The sequence below is a fragment of the Phoca vitulina genome, unplaced genomic scaffold, assembly GCF_004348235.1.
Source record: "Phoca vitulina isolate PV1807 unplaced genomic scaffold, GSC_HSeal_1.0 scaffold3, whole genome shotgun sequence".
NCBI lineage: Eukaryota > Metazoa > Chordata > Mammalia > Carnivora > Phocidae > Phoca > Phoca vitulina.
The window spans coordinates 55,996,346-56,009,888 of record NW_022589706.1 but is presented as its reverse complement, the minus strand read 5'-3'; the positions used below and the strand labels follow the sequence as shown (position 1 = coordinate 56,009,888).

Below are 13,543 nucleotides of genomic sequence, written 5' to 3'. Positions count from 1 at the left end.
GAAATAGAATTCTCTGAAAACCGAATGGAAACTTTGGTAGGAATACTATGGGGAATAGTTAAATATTTACAACATAAGAACCAGTTCATTTGAAAACAAATGTACAAGTGCCTGGCTTCGTTCCCTGTCTCAGGAATCAAGAATGTTCCCTTGCTGAGAGCTGCCATTTTATTGACATTCAAGGAAGAAGTGACTCCAGGAAGAGGGCGGGAGTGAGCACAGAAAACTACAGTTCTGCAAACCCGTATTGTACTAGATGAGTTCATCTGCTGTAGCTAGTCTCTAAGTGAAAAATTCACAAAGAGGAAATGTCTAGGGGGAAAAAAAGCACAATGTTAACCTTAAGCACAGGAGGGCTCCTATGAAACCTCATCAGTCGGCTCACCAAATTGCCCAAAACTAAACAAGACAAAGAATGGAAGAAAATCCAAATTACATCAGAACTAAAAAAAACAAAAAACCAAAAAAACTGGACCTCTATCTTTTATGCAACTGGGATCAGCATCTCATCTAAGGAGAAAGAAAGGATGGGGAAGAGAAAACAAAGCTCTGCTCAAACCACTGTGTAAATAAATAACCTCCAAGCATCAATGTCCCAAGTTTGCTTTGGTACAAACCTGGTGGCTTGGGGATTCGGAAAGCATATAAACTAATTCTTATTAGAAATCCTTCTTCGTACTGTTTGTGTTTTGTCTTCTTCAGTGTAAGTCAGCTCAACTTCTCCAGGGCGACTGTTCGGAAGCATCAGTAACGTCCTCAGATAACTTTACCTGTAACGGGCAGATCAGCCAAGCCTGCCCTGGTGCTTGTCACTTCCCCGTGCCAGGGTTGGCCAAGTGGGAGGCTCTCAGCAGTGCTGAGACTCTGCCCTTGATTGATAGAGTCTTTTTTGTTTTTTAAAAAATATTTGGCAATAAGAGGCTCTTGGAGATGGACAGAGAAAAACAAAGGAGAAAAACCACAAAAATCCCATTGAAGTCAGGCTCATTTTCCAAACTTTTTTCCATCACAGGGGCTGCTTTCCGTGTTTTTGCATTCCCTCTTAAGGCCTGAATGCTGAGGATTCTCATTTGAGTGATCCAAGACCCTCCAGATCACCTCATGGTGCATGTAAAGGGCTGCTCTCTGGCAGAACCCGAGCTATGGGGCCAGAGGGCCGACCCAGGGACAGCACCCCTTCAGTCTTCTGGGATCGAAGTGACTGTCGAATGATTTTATTTTATTTTTTAAAGATTTTATTTATTTATTTGACAGAGAGAAGCACAGTGAGAGAGGGAACACAAGCAGGGGGAGTGGGAGAGGGAGAAGCAGGCTTCCCGGTGAGCAGGGAGCCCGATGTGGGGCTCGATCCCAGGACCCTGGGATCATGACCTGAGCCGAAGGCAGACGCTTAACGACTGAGCCACCCAGGCACCTCCTGTCGAATGATTTTAAAGATTCATTAAAGAGTGGGGAGATGCCTACAGGTTACTACAAAAGACAGTGGTGGGGTCCCTCAGCCTGGCGACACTGCACCCCCATCCTGCCACCGTTCCAACAGCTGGACGTCTCCAAAACGTCCCTGCCCTTTCGGCCTCTGTCCCCTTTTCCACTGACATTTATTAACTCCCGCAGTTAGGCTCCGGTTGTCCAAACTGCTCCCCCTCAATTGCCAAATCTGGAAGGCTCTTCTCAGTGTCCACTCCACCCCTCTTCAGTGTGGGCATTGTTAACCACTCCCTCCCCTTAAAATTTTTCCCCTTGGCTTCCAGAACAGTGTGTCCTTATTATTCTTCCTTATGTCCCTTTTGCTCTATTTTTCTCTTGCTCCAAGTACCAACTACAAGGCTCTTCCCTCTTTGCTGCTTCTGCTCTCTTCCTCAGATTTTGCATCTTTTTTTTTTTAAGATTTTATTTATTTGAGAGAGAGAGAGCAAGAGAGGGCACAAGCCCAGGAGGGGTGGGGAGAGAGAGAGGGAGAAGCAGGCTTCCCGCTGAGCAGGGAGCCTGACGATTCAGGGCTCGATCCCAGGACCCCGGGATCATGACCTGAGCCCAAGGCAGACGCTCAACCGACTGAGTCACCCAGGCGCCGGGGATCTCATCTTTAATGGTCACCTCTAGATGTAATTCTCAAATTGTAGCATTGCTTCAGATGCTTTCTCCAGCTTTGTTGTTCATTTCCAATGGCCCGTTGGACACCTTCATGAGCAGAGCCAAAGACCAGTCCAAGATCAAAAGCATCATCTTTTCCCAATCAAGAAAGACCCAGATCACCCTCCCAAATGGCCTGTTTCTACAAATGACCTCACAATTCCACAAGTCAATGGGTCTCAAACATCCTTCCCTAACAATGAGGAGCCAAACCCTATTCCTTCTTCAAGCCTGCTGGGCCCTCCTGATCATCTGGGCTGCTCACTTCTATATCGCCTCCCTAATTCAGGTCTTCATTACCTTCCCCCTGAAGGGCTCCCTGTCTCTCTCTTACTGCAAAACCACCAGCTCACCCTCTCACTGCTATTCTGCAACTGTCTGAACCCCCTAGTGTCCACTGCACTTCTTTCTATTTCCTTCGGGGCTGTCACCACTTGCTCTCATATTTCTACGCAAATAAATGAACAAGAGAGCACGGGATTATTTGGTATTTGGAAATTTTAAAAATAAGTGAATACTTATAAGTTTACAAATTTCACTAAGATGTCAGGGCGGGGTCAGTGGCTTCATTAAACCTCTTTCAGGGCAAGCTGCCTGTCCCACAACTGGATTGGTCCCTACAGAGAATGCATCCCAGGTCTCAGCACCATGACACAGGGAGTCACCAAGTGATCACAGGGCTCAGCCTCAACTCATCTGAGTATATCATCCTTCCTTCAAACACAGTGTAGGTCAGAAGGTCAAATGAAGCGTCCTCAGCATTCTATTGAGGAAAAGGTAGATTATATTCTTCAAAAATGACCGATTTCATTGAAGGCAAAGGAAGGTTGTGCACATGTTCCCGCTTAAAAGAGGCTAAAAAGCTGTGATGACTCCAATACCTGGCCCAGGACTGGACCCTGTACTGGGAGGAAAACATATGCTAGAAAGGACATTATTGTGTCAGTGGATAAAACTGACAGTAAAGGGACGCCTGGGTGGCTCAGTCAGTTAAGTGTCTGCCTTTGGCTCAGGTCATGATCCCAGGATCCTGGGATCGAGTCCCGCATCAGGCTCCCTCCTCAGCGGGCAGCCTGCTTCTCCCTCTCCCACTCCCCCTGCTTGTGCTCTGTCTCTGACAAATAAATAAAATCTTAAAATAAAAACTGACAGTAGATTAAAGTATTGTATCCATGTTCAACTACCAGGGTTGATGACTGAATATCCCTATTCCTAGGAAATACACATGGAAGTATTGAGAAGAAAGAGTCATGCTATGACTTACCTTTAAGTGGTTCAAAAAATATCATAGAGAGAAAGCACATATGATAAAGCAAAGAAGGTAAAGGATAAGTTATATGTGAATCCAGGTAAAGGATATAGGAGTGTCCTGGGTGCTGTCCTTATCCTTGCAACTTTTCTGTAATTTTGAAATTATTTTCAAATAAAAAATTAAAAGACTTAAACACACAAAATTAAGTCCTCATATCTGTATTATTGATACACCTGCAGACTACCCCTGCAGGTTGCAGAAGATCAAAAAGTATTTAAAGAATGAATGTCCATTGCATAAACCTTTAGTTTCATAACTGCTTATGTAACATTTGTGTTCATGACATTCAACCTCCTGTGCATTCCGATATCTTGTTCTTAAATTCAGCTCAGATTATGTTAATATGAAAATAAATTTGAGGATTCTATAATATAATAAATATGTGTACAAGTATGTATACTATATGTAAAATACACTATATGTATTCAAACATATATGTGTTCATTAGTTTCAAATTATCATTCTAACAGTTCATATTTTAATGCTAAAAAATTAGCTTTCTACAGGACTATCCAGGTATCTTAAATTTAGGTTTCATATTTTAGTTAAGATTCTATGTGTTAATTCTTGGTCAAAAAAAAATAAAGTAAGTGAGGGCCAACTTCTGTAACTCATAATATACCATCAGGCTGAAACTACATCTTAGAGAATTAAATTCCTTGATGATTAACAAGCAAAATACCCTTAAATGGTTAAATTACATTTCTGTAATGCAATGAAATAATCACACATACTAGTGCGGGTCTATAAGGCTGAAGTCTGAAAAATATCCCACTGTGGTCAAAGGTAAATTCCTGTTAACAAAAGCTTCCTTTAATTCTTTCATCAAATGTATCATCATTCTGACAAAGAGTCTCTATAACATTGGACAGGAAAACATTCAGTTAAAATATATACCATTCAAACACCAACATGGGCTATTGTTTGAACTAAATAAATTATTTAGGAAAAAAGTAGAATTTAGTCCATCAGACCAGCTCTGCAAACACAGCGTATCATTCTGCTGCATAACGACAGCACTGTTAACCTCCTACTGGGTGCCATGCTCAGCTCCAAATATTTTATTTGCCCTCAGTCTTCATACTCTCCCCACAAATTCTATGAGGCAGGTACTGTCATTAACTTCATTTCACAGACGACGAAGCTGAGGCCCTGAAAAGTCAAGTGATTTGCTTGTGGTCTAGTCTACGAACTAGGACTTGAACCCAGGCAGTCTGGCTCTGGGGTCTGTGCTCTTACCCACCAGTTGTATTTATTTGGATAAAATGCAAACCACTCTGATTCAGCTCTCAAGTGTGAAGTAAGTTGATTTTTATTTTCTTAAGTAAGGTGCATTCCCAGTATGGAGCCCAACACGGGGCTCGAGCTCACAACCCTGAGATCAAGACAAGCTGAGATCAAGAGTTGGATGCCTAACCACCTGAGCCACCCAGGCGCCCCGAAGTTGGTTTTTAAATACACATTCACTTAACTTTGACTTCTGAGACTTCTTCCTATTTCATATTGCTTATATAACCTGTTTAACCTCACTATCAGCTGTATGTTAATTTCTGCATTAGAGAAACCCAAATGGTAGACAAAGAAGCTGGATTATTGTTTTTAAAACAGGATTTATGACCCAGGAATCAGGAAATACAGGAGGGTTGATCCTTTCAGAATTCTAAACCAGATTATCAGAATCATAGCATCTCCAGGTCAGCTAAGAATGGGCCCTTCATCTTACCTAGGCCCCACAGGACACCTGAATGTCTTTTAGAATATCCAACACCGGGCCACTGTTCAATCCCGACCCAAGGCCTCTTCTATATTCAAACATCTCTAATTGCTAGAATATTCTTCCTAATATTAAACCTGACTTCTGCCTTCCTTTAGCTTCAGCCCATTGGTCCTAATTCTGCCCTCTGGAGCCTAGTCCTTCTTTCACATCTTTGACATATTCAAAGGAAGACACAACCCATCTGAGTCTTCTTTACCCTAAAATCAACACGCCCAAATCTGATGACCATGAAGCTGGAGATTTAGATCAGCATGAGGGGCCACGAAGTGAAGGCTTTCTCTTCCTCCCTTGATGTACCACTCACATTGTATACACGGATTTGAAACTGAGGGACCAGACTGTTCTTGACCCTATCACCCAATCAAAACTGCAAATGCCACCTAACAACACCTCCACATTCAACTGGGACAAGAATTATCAGAAGGAGAAGCATTTCCCATCTTCCGGGACTTGGGCCTTGGCACCTTCCCTAGGCTAAATGTTACGCACACCACGGGCCCCTTTCCCGTCACTCCCTCACACGGCTCCATCCGCAAGTTCGTGTTTAGTCACCTCTAAAATTCGTAGCTGTAAAACAGCCGCAAAGCAGCAGGATGATGATTTACTTTCAACTTCAAACAGGATTTGTAAACACCGTGATAAATGAGGAGAGGCACAAGAGCTGCAGTCCTCCCACAGGTCCTCCTAAATGAAAACACGTGCATCTTAGCATCAGTCGGCATAAATCAGTTGTTTCCAGTCAGGACGGAACGTCCCCGGCATTCCCGTCACGCACCTTAGCCGTCTGACCCCCTGAAGAGCATGTGTCAGTCGAAATTACAGGTAACTAATCAATCACTGTGTCCCACAAGACGGAAGAGCACTGATTTCAAATCCATGAACTATGCTTTTGGTGGAATGTGGGACTTGTCGTGTGGAGAAGTAATGGGACTTTTTCAAGAAAAGACACACAAACTTTTAAGTTTTTAACACCAGAAGTTTAGACATGTTTTCAAATGTGCTTGACCTTTCCGTGGCTCTGTGTTCCTGTTCTTTTCTTGCTTATTTTGTGGATTCATTCCCCACACTCATATTCTCAGCTAGCTTCCTCCTTTGCACCCTGATAAGGTCAAGTGATCTCAGAGGACAACCAGGCATTTCTCTGGGGGTGATGCAGAGCTTAACTCAATCTTTTCTGGAGAAGGAGGGGATTGGCAAAGGCCAGCTTCAGAAAACCATCTGGATCCACTCATAGTCCCACTCCGTAATGCCCTTACTCAGAAATCAACCCACCCATGAGCTTCCCAAACCCAGGACGAGCATCTGCAAGCAGAAATTGGCTCCCAGGCTTGCTTCAGTTAGTCCACACTGTGTTAGTCCACACAGTGCTTTCAGTTGGAACATTTTTAATCATTTGGGATCATTCACATAAAAATCCAGATTTCTGGCAACCCTGGAACTGCATTCCTTCATAACAATCTATTGGAGCTGAGCATCTGCTGCCCCCTTATAAGGGGCATTAGCCTTCCAGTTTGCCCCAGTCCTCACCACTCCCCCTTGTATTCTTGGATAAAAGGGCTATTTATTCACATTTTGTACCCTGCCCACTTCATTCGTTTGTATTTCTTGTCTGTAGCCATCTAAGTTTGCCAGTCTGGTAGATATTCTGTAAAAGACTATTAAATCAATTTTCCTATCTGTAAAATACTGGGGTTGGCCTTCCAGCTCCATGATTATATGATTTAGTGGCTTGCTGAGCAAAAGTGATACCGTGCTGTTCTTGGTCCCATTTCCTCAGTAGTGAAGAAGAGGACACAGCACGGCCAATGAGAGCCGTGACGGAGTGACCAACTTCTCCTCTAACCCTCCTCTCGGTTATGCCCTTGGTGTACTTGAACCTAGGTATGGCCCTCTCTTCCTTGGCATCAACTGGCGTAGCCAAATGGAAGCTGAAGATGAAGTTCAGGTTTGAATGTGTGACTTCCATCGAAGTCCTATCCAATTTTTCTAACTTCCGTGCCAACCTGCCCCTCTGTAGTATGTTCCCCTGACTACCTGGGGGCTTTTTATCAAAGCAAAGGAAGGAGATAAGACATTTCCCACATAACATTGCTACATAACTCCTTGCAAAATAACAACTCTGCTAAAATACTAATAGTCGATGGTAAATACTCTGTGTGAACTATGCACATACGTTCATAAAATTTGACAGCATAAAATAACACCTTGCCTTGGCAAGGAATATGGTCAGTGATTAGTTAAGGTAGAGAGTTTAGGGCTCATAGATTCAACCTTCTTACAATTGGAGCCATGCAAATAAGGAAAGAGCTGACTTGTCAGGTACAGAGCTCCTTGACCCAGAAACTATGCAAAGGGAGACTGGATGAGCCTGTGCTAGGTATCATGGAGGAATCGCCTGCACTGGACACAGTGGTGGGGTGGGGGCTATGGAAGTATGGGGGGAACATTGGACTACCTCTCCTATAACAGCCCCTCCAACTTCATATGCTAGATTCTCCCTTCTCCTCGTTTTTTTTTTTTTTCTATAACTTAAAAGTCCAGTGATTTAGTGTTTACAAGTTGCTAGAATGATGGATACTATGTGGATTAAGCTCTATCTTGGTTATTCAATAATGTTTATTTTAAGAAGAACCTAAATTTATAACTTTGTACTTTACAGAGTATTTGTGACATGTGACTAAATCTTGCCTGAAAAAAATGTCATTATCAAACTAAATTATTTTTCAGTATAGAAAATTTAATAATAATAATAATATAAAATATGAGGACCACTAAAGTTCTGGCAAAACATTTTTAAGCTTGACTAAAATCTCTTTGGAGTCTACTTAGTATCTCCCAAGTTGCGCCCTGGGATTTATTAGCAATTATACAGGGAAATTAAAATTCACTGGCTAACACACCTTTAGGTTTCCAGTTTGTCTCCACAAGTTTTAAGTATTCCTACATCATGAGCACTGATTTTTGTTGTTTGGCTCAACAAACTAGTTTCACGCCTAATATTATTGTCAATTAGCCAGAGATTTCACTAGAAATCCTGCCTCAGGAGACCCAAGATGTGCAAGTGGCTGCACATAGATTAAAATTTTGCTGCATATGTCTGATAAAATATTCCTGGACATTGCCATATCTGGAAGAAAAGAATACCTCCAAAACAAAACGCAGAATTTCCCCAGAGAGGGTTTAGAGCAAAGGAATAGAAACATGAGGGGTTTATAACAACGCGAGGGGGGGGGGGAGGGCAAGGGGTGTGGATCAAAAAGAAATGTATCTGAGCAAGTTTCTCTTCCAAGAATATTCCAAGAAGTAAAGTGTATCTTTTTCAATATGTGACTGACACAGCCTGTATTGTACAAACATACTTCCGTGGCAAGTAATCTAGACACTGGACGAAGATGGCTATAATCCCTTCAAGTATCCCCCGGAAACTCCAGAAGTTGGAACCAGCAGAGGGTGCACCCCCAGGGAAGTCTTCCTCCATCAGGCCAAGCTAGAGGCTGGGCATGTTGCCTGTATCTGTTGTAGAGTTCCTGGTATGCCCTGCATACTAAGTAAATATCAGAGACCTTCCCCCACCCAGATCTTCCCCCACCTTAAGAAGCTCCTATCAATGGACAGCAAATACAAAAACAGTAAGGAGGTTGCCCTCGGGTACAACCGGAAGGTTTACTAGGTAAAAAGTGGGAGTCTCCATTCTTTGAGAGTGCCACCATGCCCCTTTAGTACCCAGAATATATTTCCAGGAATAATGTCATATCATCTCGCCATTTCCTTTTTGGCTAAATTGACTCACAAGAGGTGCCTCCTTTTCTCCCCTTCACTTCTGCCATCACTCTTAGAAAAAAAAATTCAGCATTCCTGATAAGAAATAACCAAAACAAGATCGTTTGAATTCCACGGAAACCAATTCATCATGTAGTGTTTGCTAAAAAAAAAAAAAAAGAAAAAGAAAAAAAGCCTTCCCACTCTCCAAGTTAAATAATCAGGATGGGAACACAGACTTTGAGAGACACAGACGGAGCATGGGGTCAACTGGAATTTGAGAACTGAGGCCAGAAGTGACAAAAAAATCACCTTGAAGATCTGGAGATGGCCAGTGGGAGTGGCTGCACATCAGTGTGAATGTACCTAATGCCACTGAATTTTCCACTTAAAAATGGTTAAAATGGTCGATTTTATGTTATGTACATGTCTTAGCCTGTTTGAACTGCTATTACAAAATACCAGAGGCTGGGTGGTTTAGAAATGAGAGAAAATTTATTTCTCACAGTTCTGGAGCCTGGGAAGTCCAAGTCAAGGCGCCCGCAGATTGTGTCTGGTGAGAGCACACTTTCTGGTTCATAGAGGACTGTCTTTTTGCTGTAACCTCACGTGGCAGAAGGTACGAGAGAGCTCTCTGGGGTCTCTTTTGTAAGAACACTAATCCCATTATGAGAGCTCCACCCTTATGACCTAATCACCCCCTAAAAACCCCCACCTCCAAATACCATCACACTGGGGATTAGATTCCAGCATATGAATCTGGGAGGGGAGGGACAACTTAGGCAGACTAGGGCAGCATACTTTTCTACACGTTTTTTAAATGGGGGACAAAATCACCTTACAAGCAGCACTTCAAGGAGGTCCTCCCATTCCCACCCACCTTGGAGGACAAACAGGTTAAGATGGTTAAACCCCTGAATGGTTTCTCATTTAGAGGAGGACTACTGAACTCAGGTGGAAGCAGCTCCTCACATCACTAATCCCCAGAATCCCAGCGCCACCTGAGCTGGGTCTGGAGAGGGCTCCTCCCCTATGCGAGAAGTTGCATGCAGAGAAAGGGAGAGAATCCAGATTTAGCTCAGAGAGGAGTAACACCAGGATCCCAGGATCTGCAGGGATGCCAATTTCATTTTATAATAAAACCCCAGATTACAGACAAAAACATGGAAAAGTTAGGGATGGGTTTGCAGAGGGCATCTCACTGGACAAAATACACATACAAACCAAAAATCACTACAGAGCGTATCAAGATATGTGGCCATTTGAAAAATATATGAAGTGAATGGCATAAAACAAAGGAATATAGTTATTTCTGCAAAAGAGGAGATCGAACCTCCAAATTTCACATTAAGACGGATAATGCTAACCACTCGGCTTTTTCTTTTCTTTCTTTTTTTTTTTCCTTTGGTATGTGTGTAATTTTCTCATTCTCAGAGCAGAAGAATCCTCAGAACCAGTTCTCTCCTTCTCAGAAAGTCGAAATTACCAAAAATTAATAGCTGTGGTCTTGCTAAACAAATAGAACCTTTCCACAAATGCTGTAATTTAACTCATACCTTGATGGCACATCACTCACTGAGAGCAGGAAAGTAAACATTTTCTGAAATGAGGGTGGTTTTCTTTGGCTGGACACACCACATGGTGGTTACTAAATGTCCTAGTTTTATAATAAAAAAAGACTGGCACTGGCTTATTTGCTTTGGTTTGACAGATGATGGTCAAGTGTAGCACTGAGATTACATCCTCATTGCCCTTTGTAAAGGAAAACAACATGCCATCAATTTTACTTGTAGAAATGCTTCTCCTTGCTTGTCTGGGGGATTCTTCAAAGCCTTTTGCCCTTTGCCCTCCAAAAGATAAATACAAATAAAACAAAATGTGTGCCAGGTGGCAAGAACTGCCTGAAACAAGTTTGATATCTAAACTCAAGGCTAATAAAATGTTTACAGTTCAGGAGTATCTACTGAGAAAGTAAATTAATGCTGTCTCGGTTGTTAACTTCAGTCAGAATCTCAAACAGTGTGGGTATATGATAATTCTACACTGTCCATTTAGTTGAGGGTTGGAAAGTTCTAGATGGGCACAAAGATACTGCTAACACTGCTCTTTACATCTATTCTGATTCTGAGGGAGGCATTTGAAAGGAAAGAAAAAGTTGACAACATCATTGGGCTTTTCACATAGTCAAAAAATATAGGGACTGTGATGCTGAAGGCAATAATGGTTAGAAACAGACTCTAAAAATGTTCTCTGCAGACCTTGAGGTCCTGACAGCCTGGAAAAAATGATTACACGGCTTCACAAGGCTGAATGTATACTCTAGAAATTAAATGACTGTGCTTCTCCATTCAGCTATGAGGAAATTAGAAACACAGACAAGCTTTCCAAAATGTAAAATGGTTAGGGAAGAGGAATTCTTGATAATTATATATCCCAAATTCACTTAGCATTTTCCAAATACAACTCACTAATTTGTTTAAAAGATTTTATTTATTAGAGAGCGAGCGAGCGTGTGCGTGCGCACACAGACGTACATGAAGGGGGGGGCGGCGCAGAGGGAGAAAGACAAGCAGAGTCCCTGCTGAGTGCAGAGCCCAATGTGGGGCTTGATCCCAGGACCCTGAGATCTTGACCTGAGCCGAAGTCAGAAGCTTAACAGACTGAGCCACCCAGGCACCCCTCAAGTACACTTTAAATCAAACTATATTAAACATCATTTATATTTTCCTAATGCATCTATATTAATGGTATTATTATTATAGCACCACCATTCATTAAATGCTTGCTGTATATCAGGGGTTCTCAGACTTGAACAAGCATCAGAACTACCCAGAGGGCTTGTTAAAACTCAGACTACTGAGCTCCACTCTTGAATTTTTTAATTGTGGCAAAATACACTTAAGATTTATCATCTTCCACCATTTTTAACTGTGCAGTTCAGTAATGTTAAGTGTATTTACAACTGTGTAACCAATATTATTCCCTGGTCGTACTTTTTATCTCACACCTATCCGCTTTCCGTCCCTGTAAGGTAGACTACTCTAGGTACCTCATGTAAGTGGAAACATGGAATTTGTCTTTTAGTGACTGGCTTATTTCACTCAGCATAATGTCCTCAAGGTTCATCCACATCGTAACATGTATCAGAATTTCCTTCCTTTTTAGGACTGAGTAATATTTCATCGTATGGATAGACCACGTTTTGTTTATCCCTTTATCCCTGGATGGACACTTGAGTTGCTTCCATCCTTGGCTATTATGAATATGCTATGAACACGGGTACACAGCCACCTCTTGGAGACACTGTTTTAAATGATCTGGGGTCTATACCCAGAAGGGAAATAGCTGGATCATATGGTAATCTTATGTTTAATTTTTTGAGGAACTGCCACACTGTTTTCCACAGCACTCCCACCAACAGTGCGCAAAGGTTCCAATTTCTCCACATCCTCTCCAAGATTTCTTTTTTTTTTTTTGCAAATAGCTATCCAGTGGGTATAAGGTAGTATCTTATTGTAGCTTTGATTTTCATTTCCCTGATTATTATTGATGTTGAGCATCTTCTCATGTGCTTATTAGCCATCTGTATATCATCTTGGGAGAAAGGTCTATTCAAGTTCTTTGCCCTTTTTATAATCAGGTTGTTTGTTTTGTTGTTGAGCTCCATATATTCTGGGTATCAACCCCTTATCAGATATATGATTTGCAAATACTTTCTCCCACCCCTGAGTTTTTTTTTATTTTGGGGCCTGAGAATTTGCATTTCTAGCAAGTTCCTCAGTGACCCCGGTGGCCCAGGGGCCTACTTTGAGAAACTATTCTACATGGCCATATTGCAAAGCACTTTACATATATTATCTCAGCTAAGTCTCACATTATCATCCTTGTTCTACGGAAGAGGAAATGATTGCTCAAAGAGGTAAAACTTGCTCAAGGTGCTTCCACAAAGAAATGGTAAAGCAGGGGAGCTGACCCCGCACTACTCCACCTCAGCCACAGTAAGTCAGAAAAGGTCCACAGAGAATACGCTCTAATGAACAAGTCAATGGACTTGAGAGAATAGTAAATGTTTTGTAAGCTCTGTCTCTCTTTAAATCAGGCCTAACATTTCTGGACCCCTTTCCTTGGATGTTATGTTCTGGCTCCATTATGATGAATTGAGAAAGCAAAGGAATCTGCTTTAAGTCAGTGGGGAAGATGGTGGTGGTGGGAGGTGTGGATGGGACACATTGCCAAAGGATTGTAGACCGGACTGACCTGATGAACGAACAAGCTCAAGAGCTAAACTTTTAGCTTTGGTAGACCAGGCAAATGTGCTTTCCCCCAACACTGTCTGTGTTTAGACATTTCCCTGATAGCAATATCCAGTCAGGAGCACAGCTAGCCATCCTGGAGGGGCCTTTCTTTGTGCGCATAGTAAAAGGCGCTTCTCAAAACCTACGCATCTGGCCCCACAGTGCCTGGCCAGGCCAATGAGGGTGGGTGGACTGCAGCGCCTGTGTGCTCTTTAACTGGGCACCGTCCAGGGAACAGCTAGAGGAAGGCGTGATAAGGTGGAGTCA

General features: G+C 42.3%; 1 protein-coding gene across 3 annotated transcripts in view; it reads right to left on the bottom strand.

The window, feature by feature from the left end:
• Positions 1-13,543, bottom strand: part of SHROOM3 (shroom family member 3) — a 295,746-nt gene that overhangs the window by 133,749 nt on the left and 148,454 nt on the right. The window lies entirely within an intron of this gene.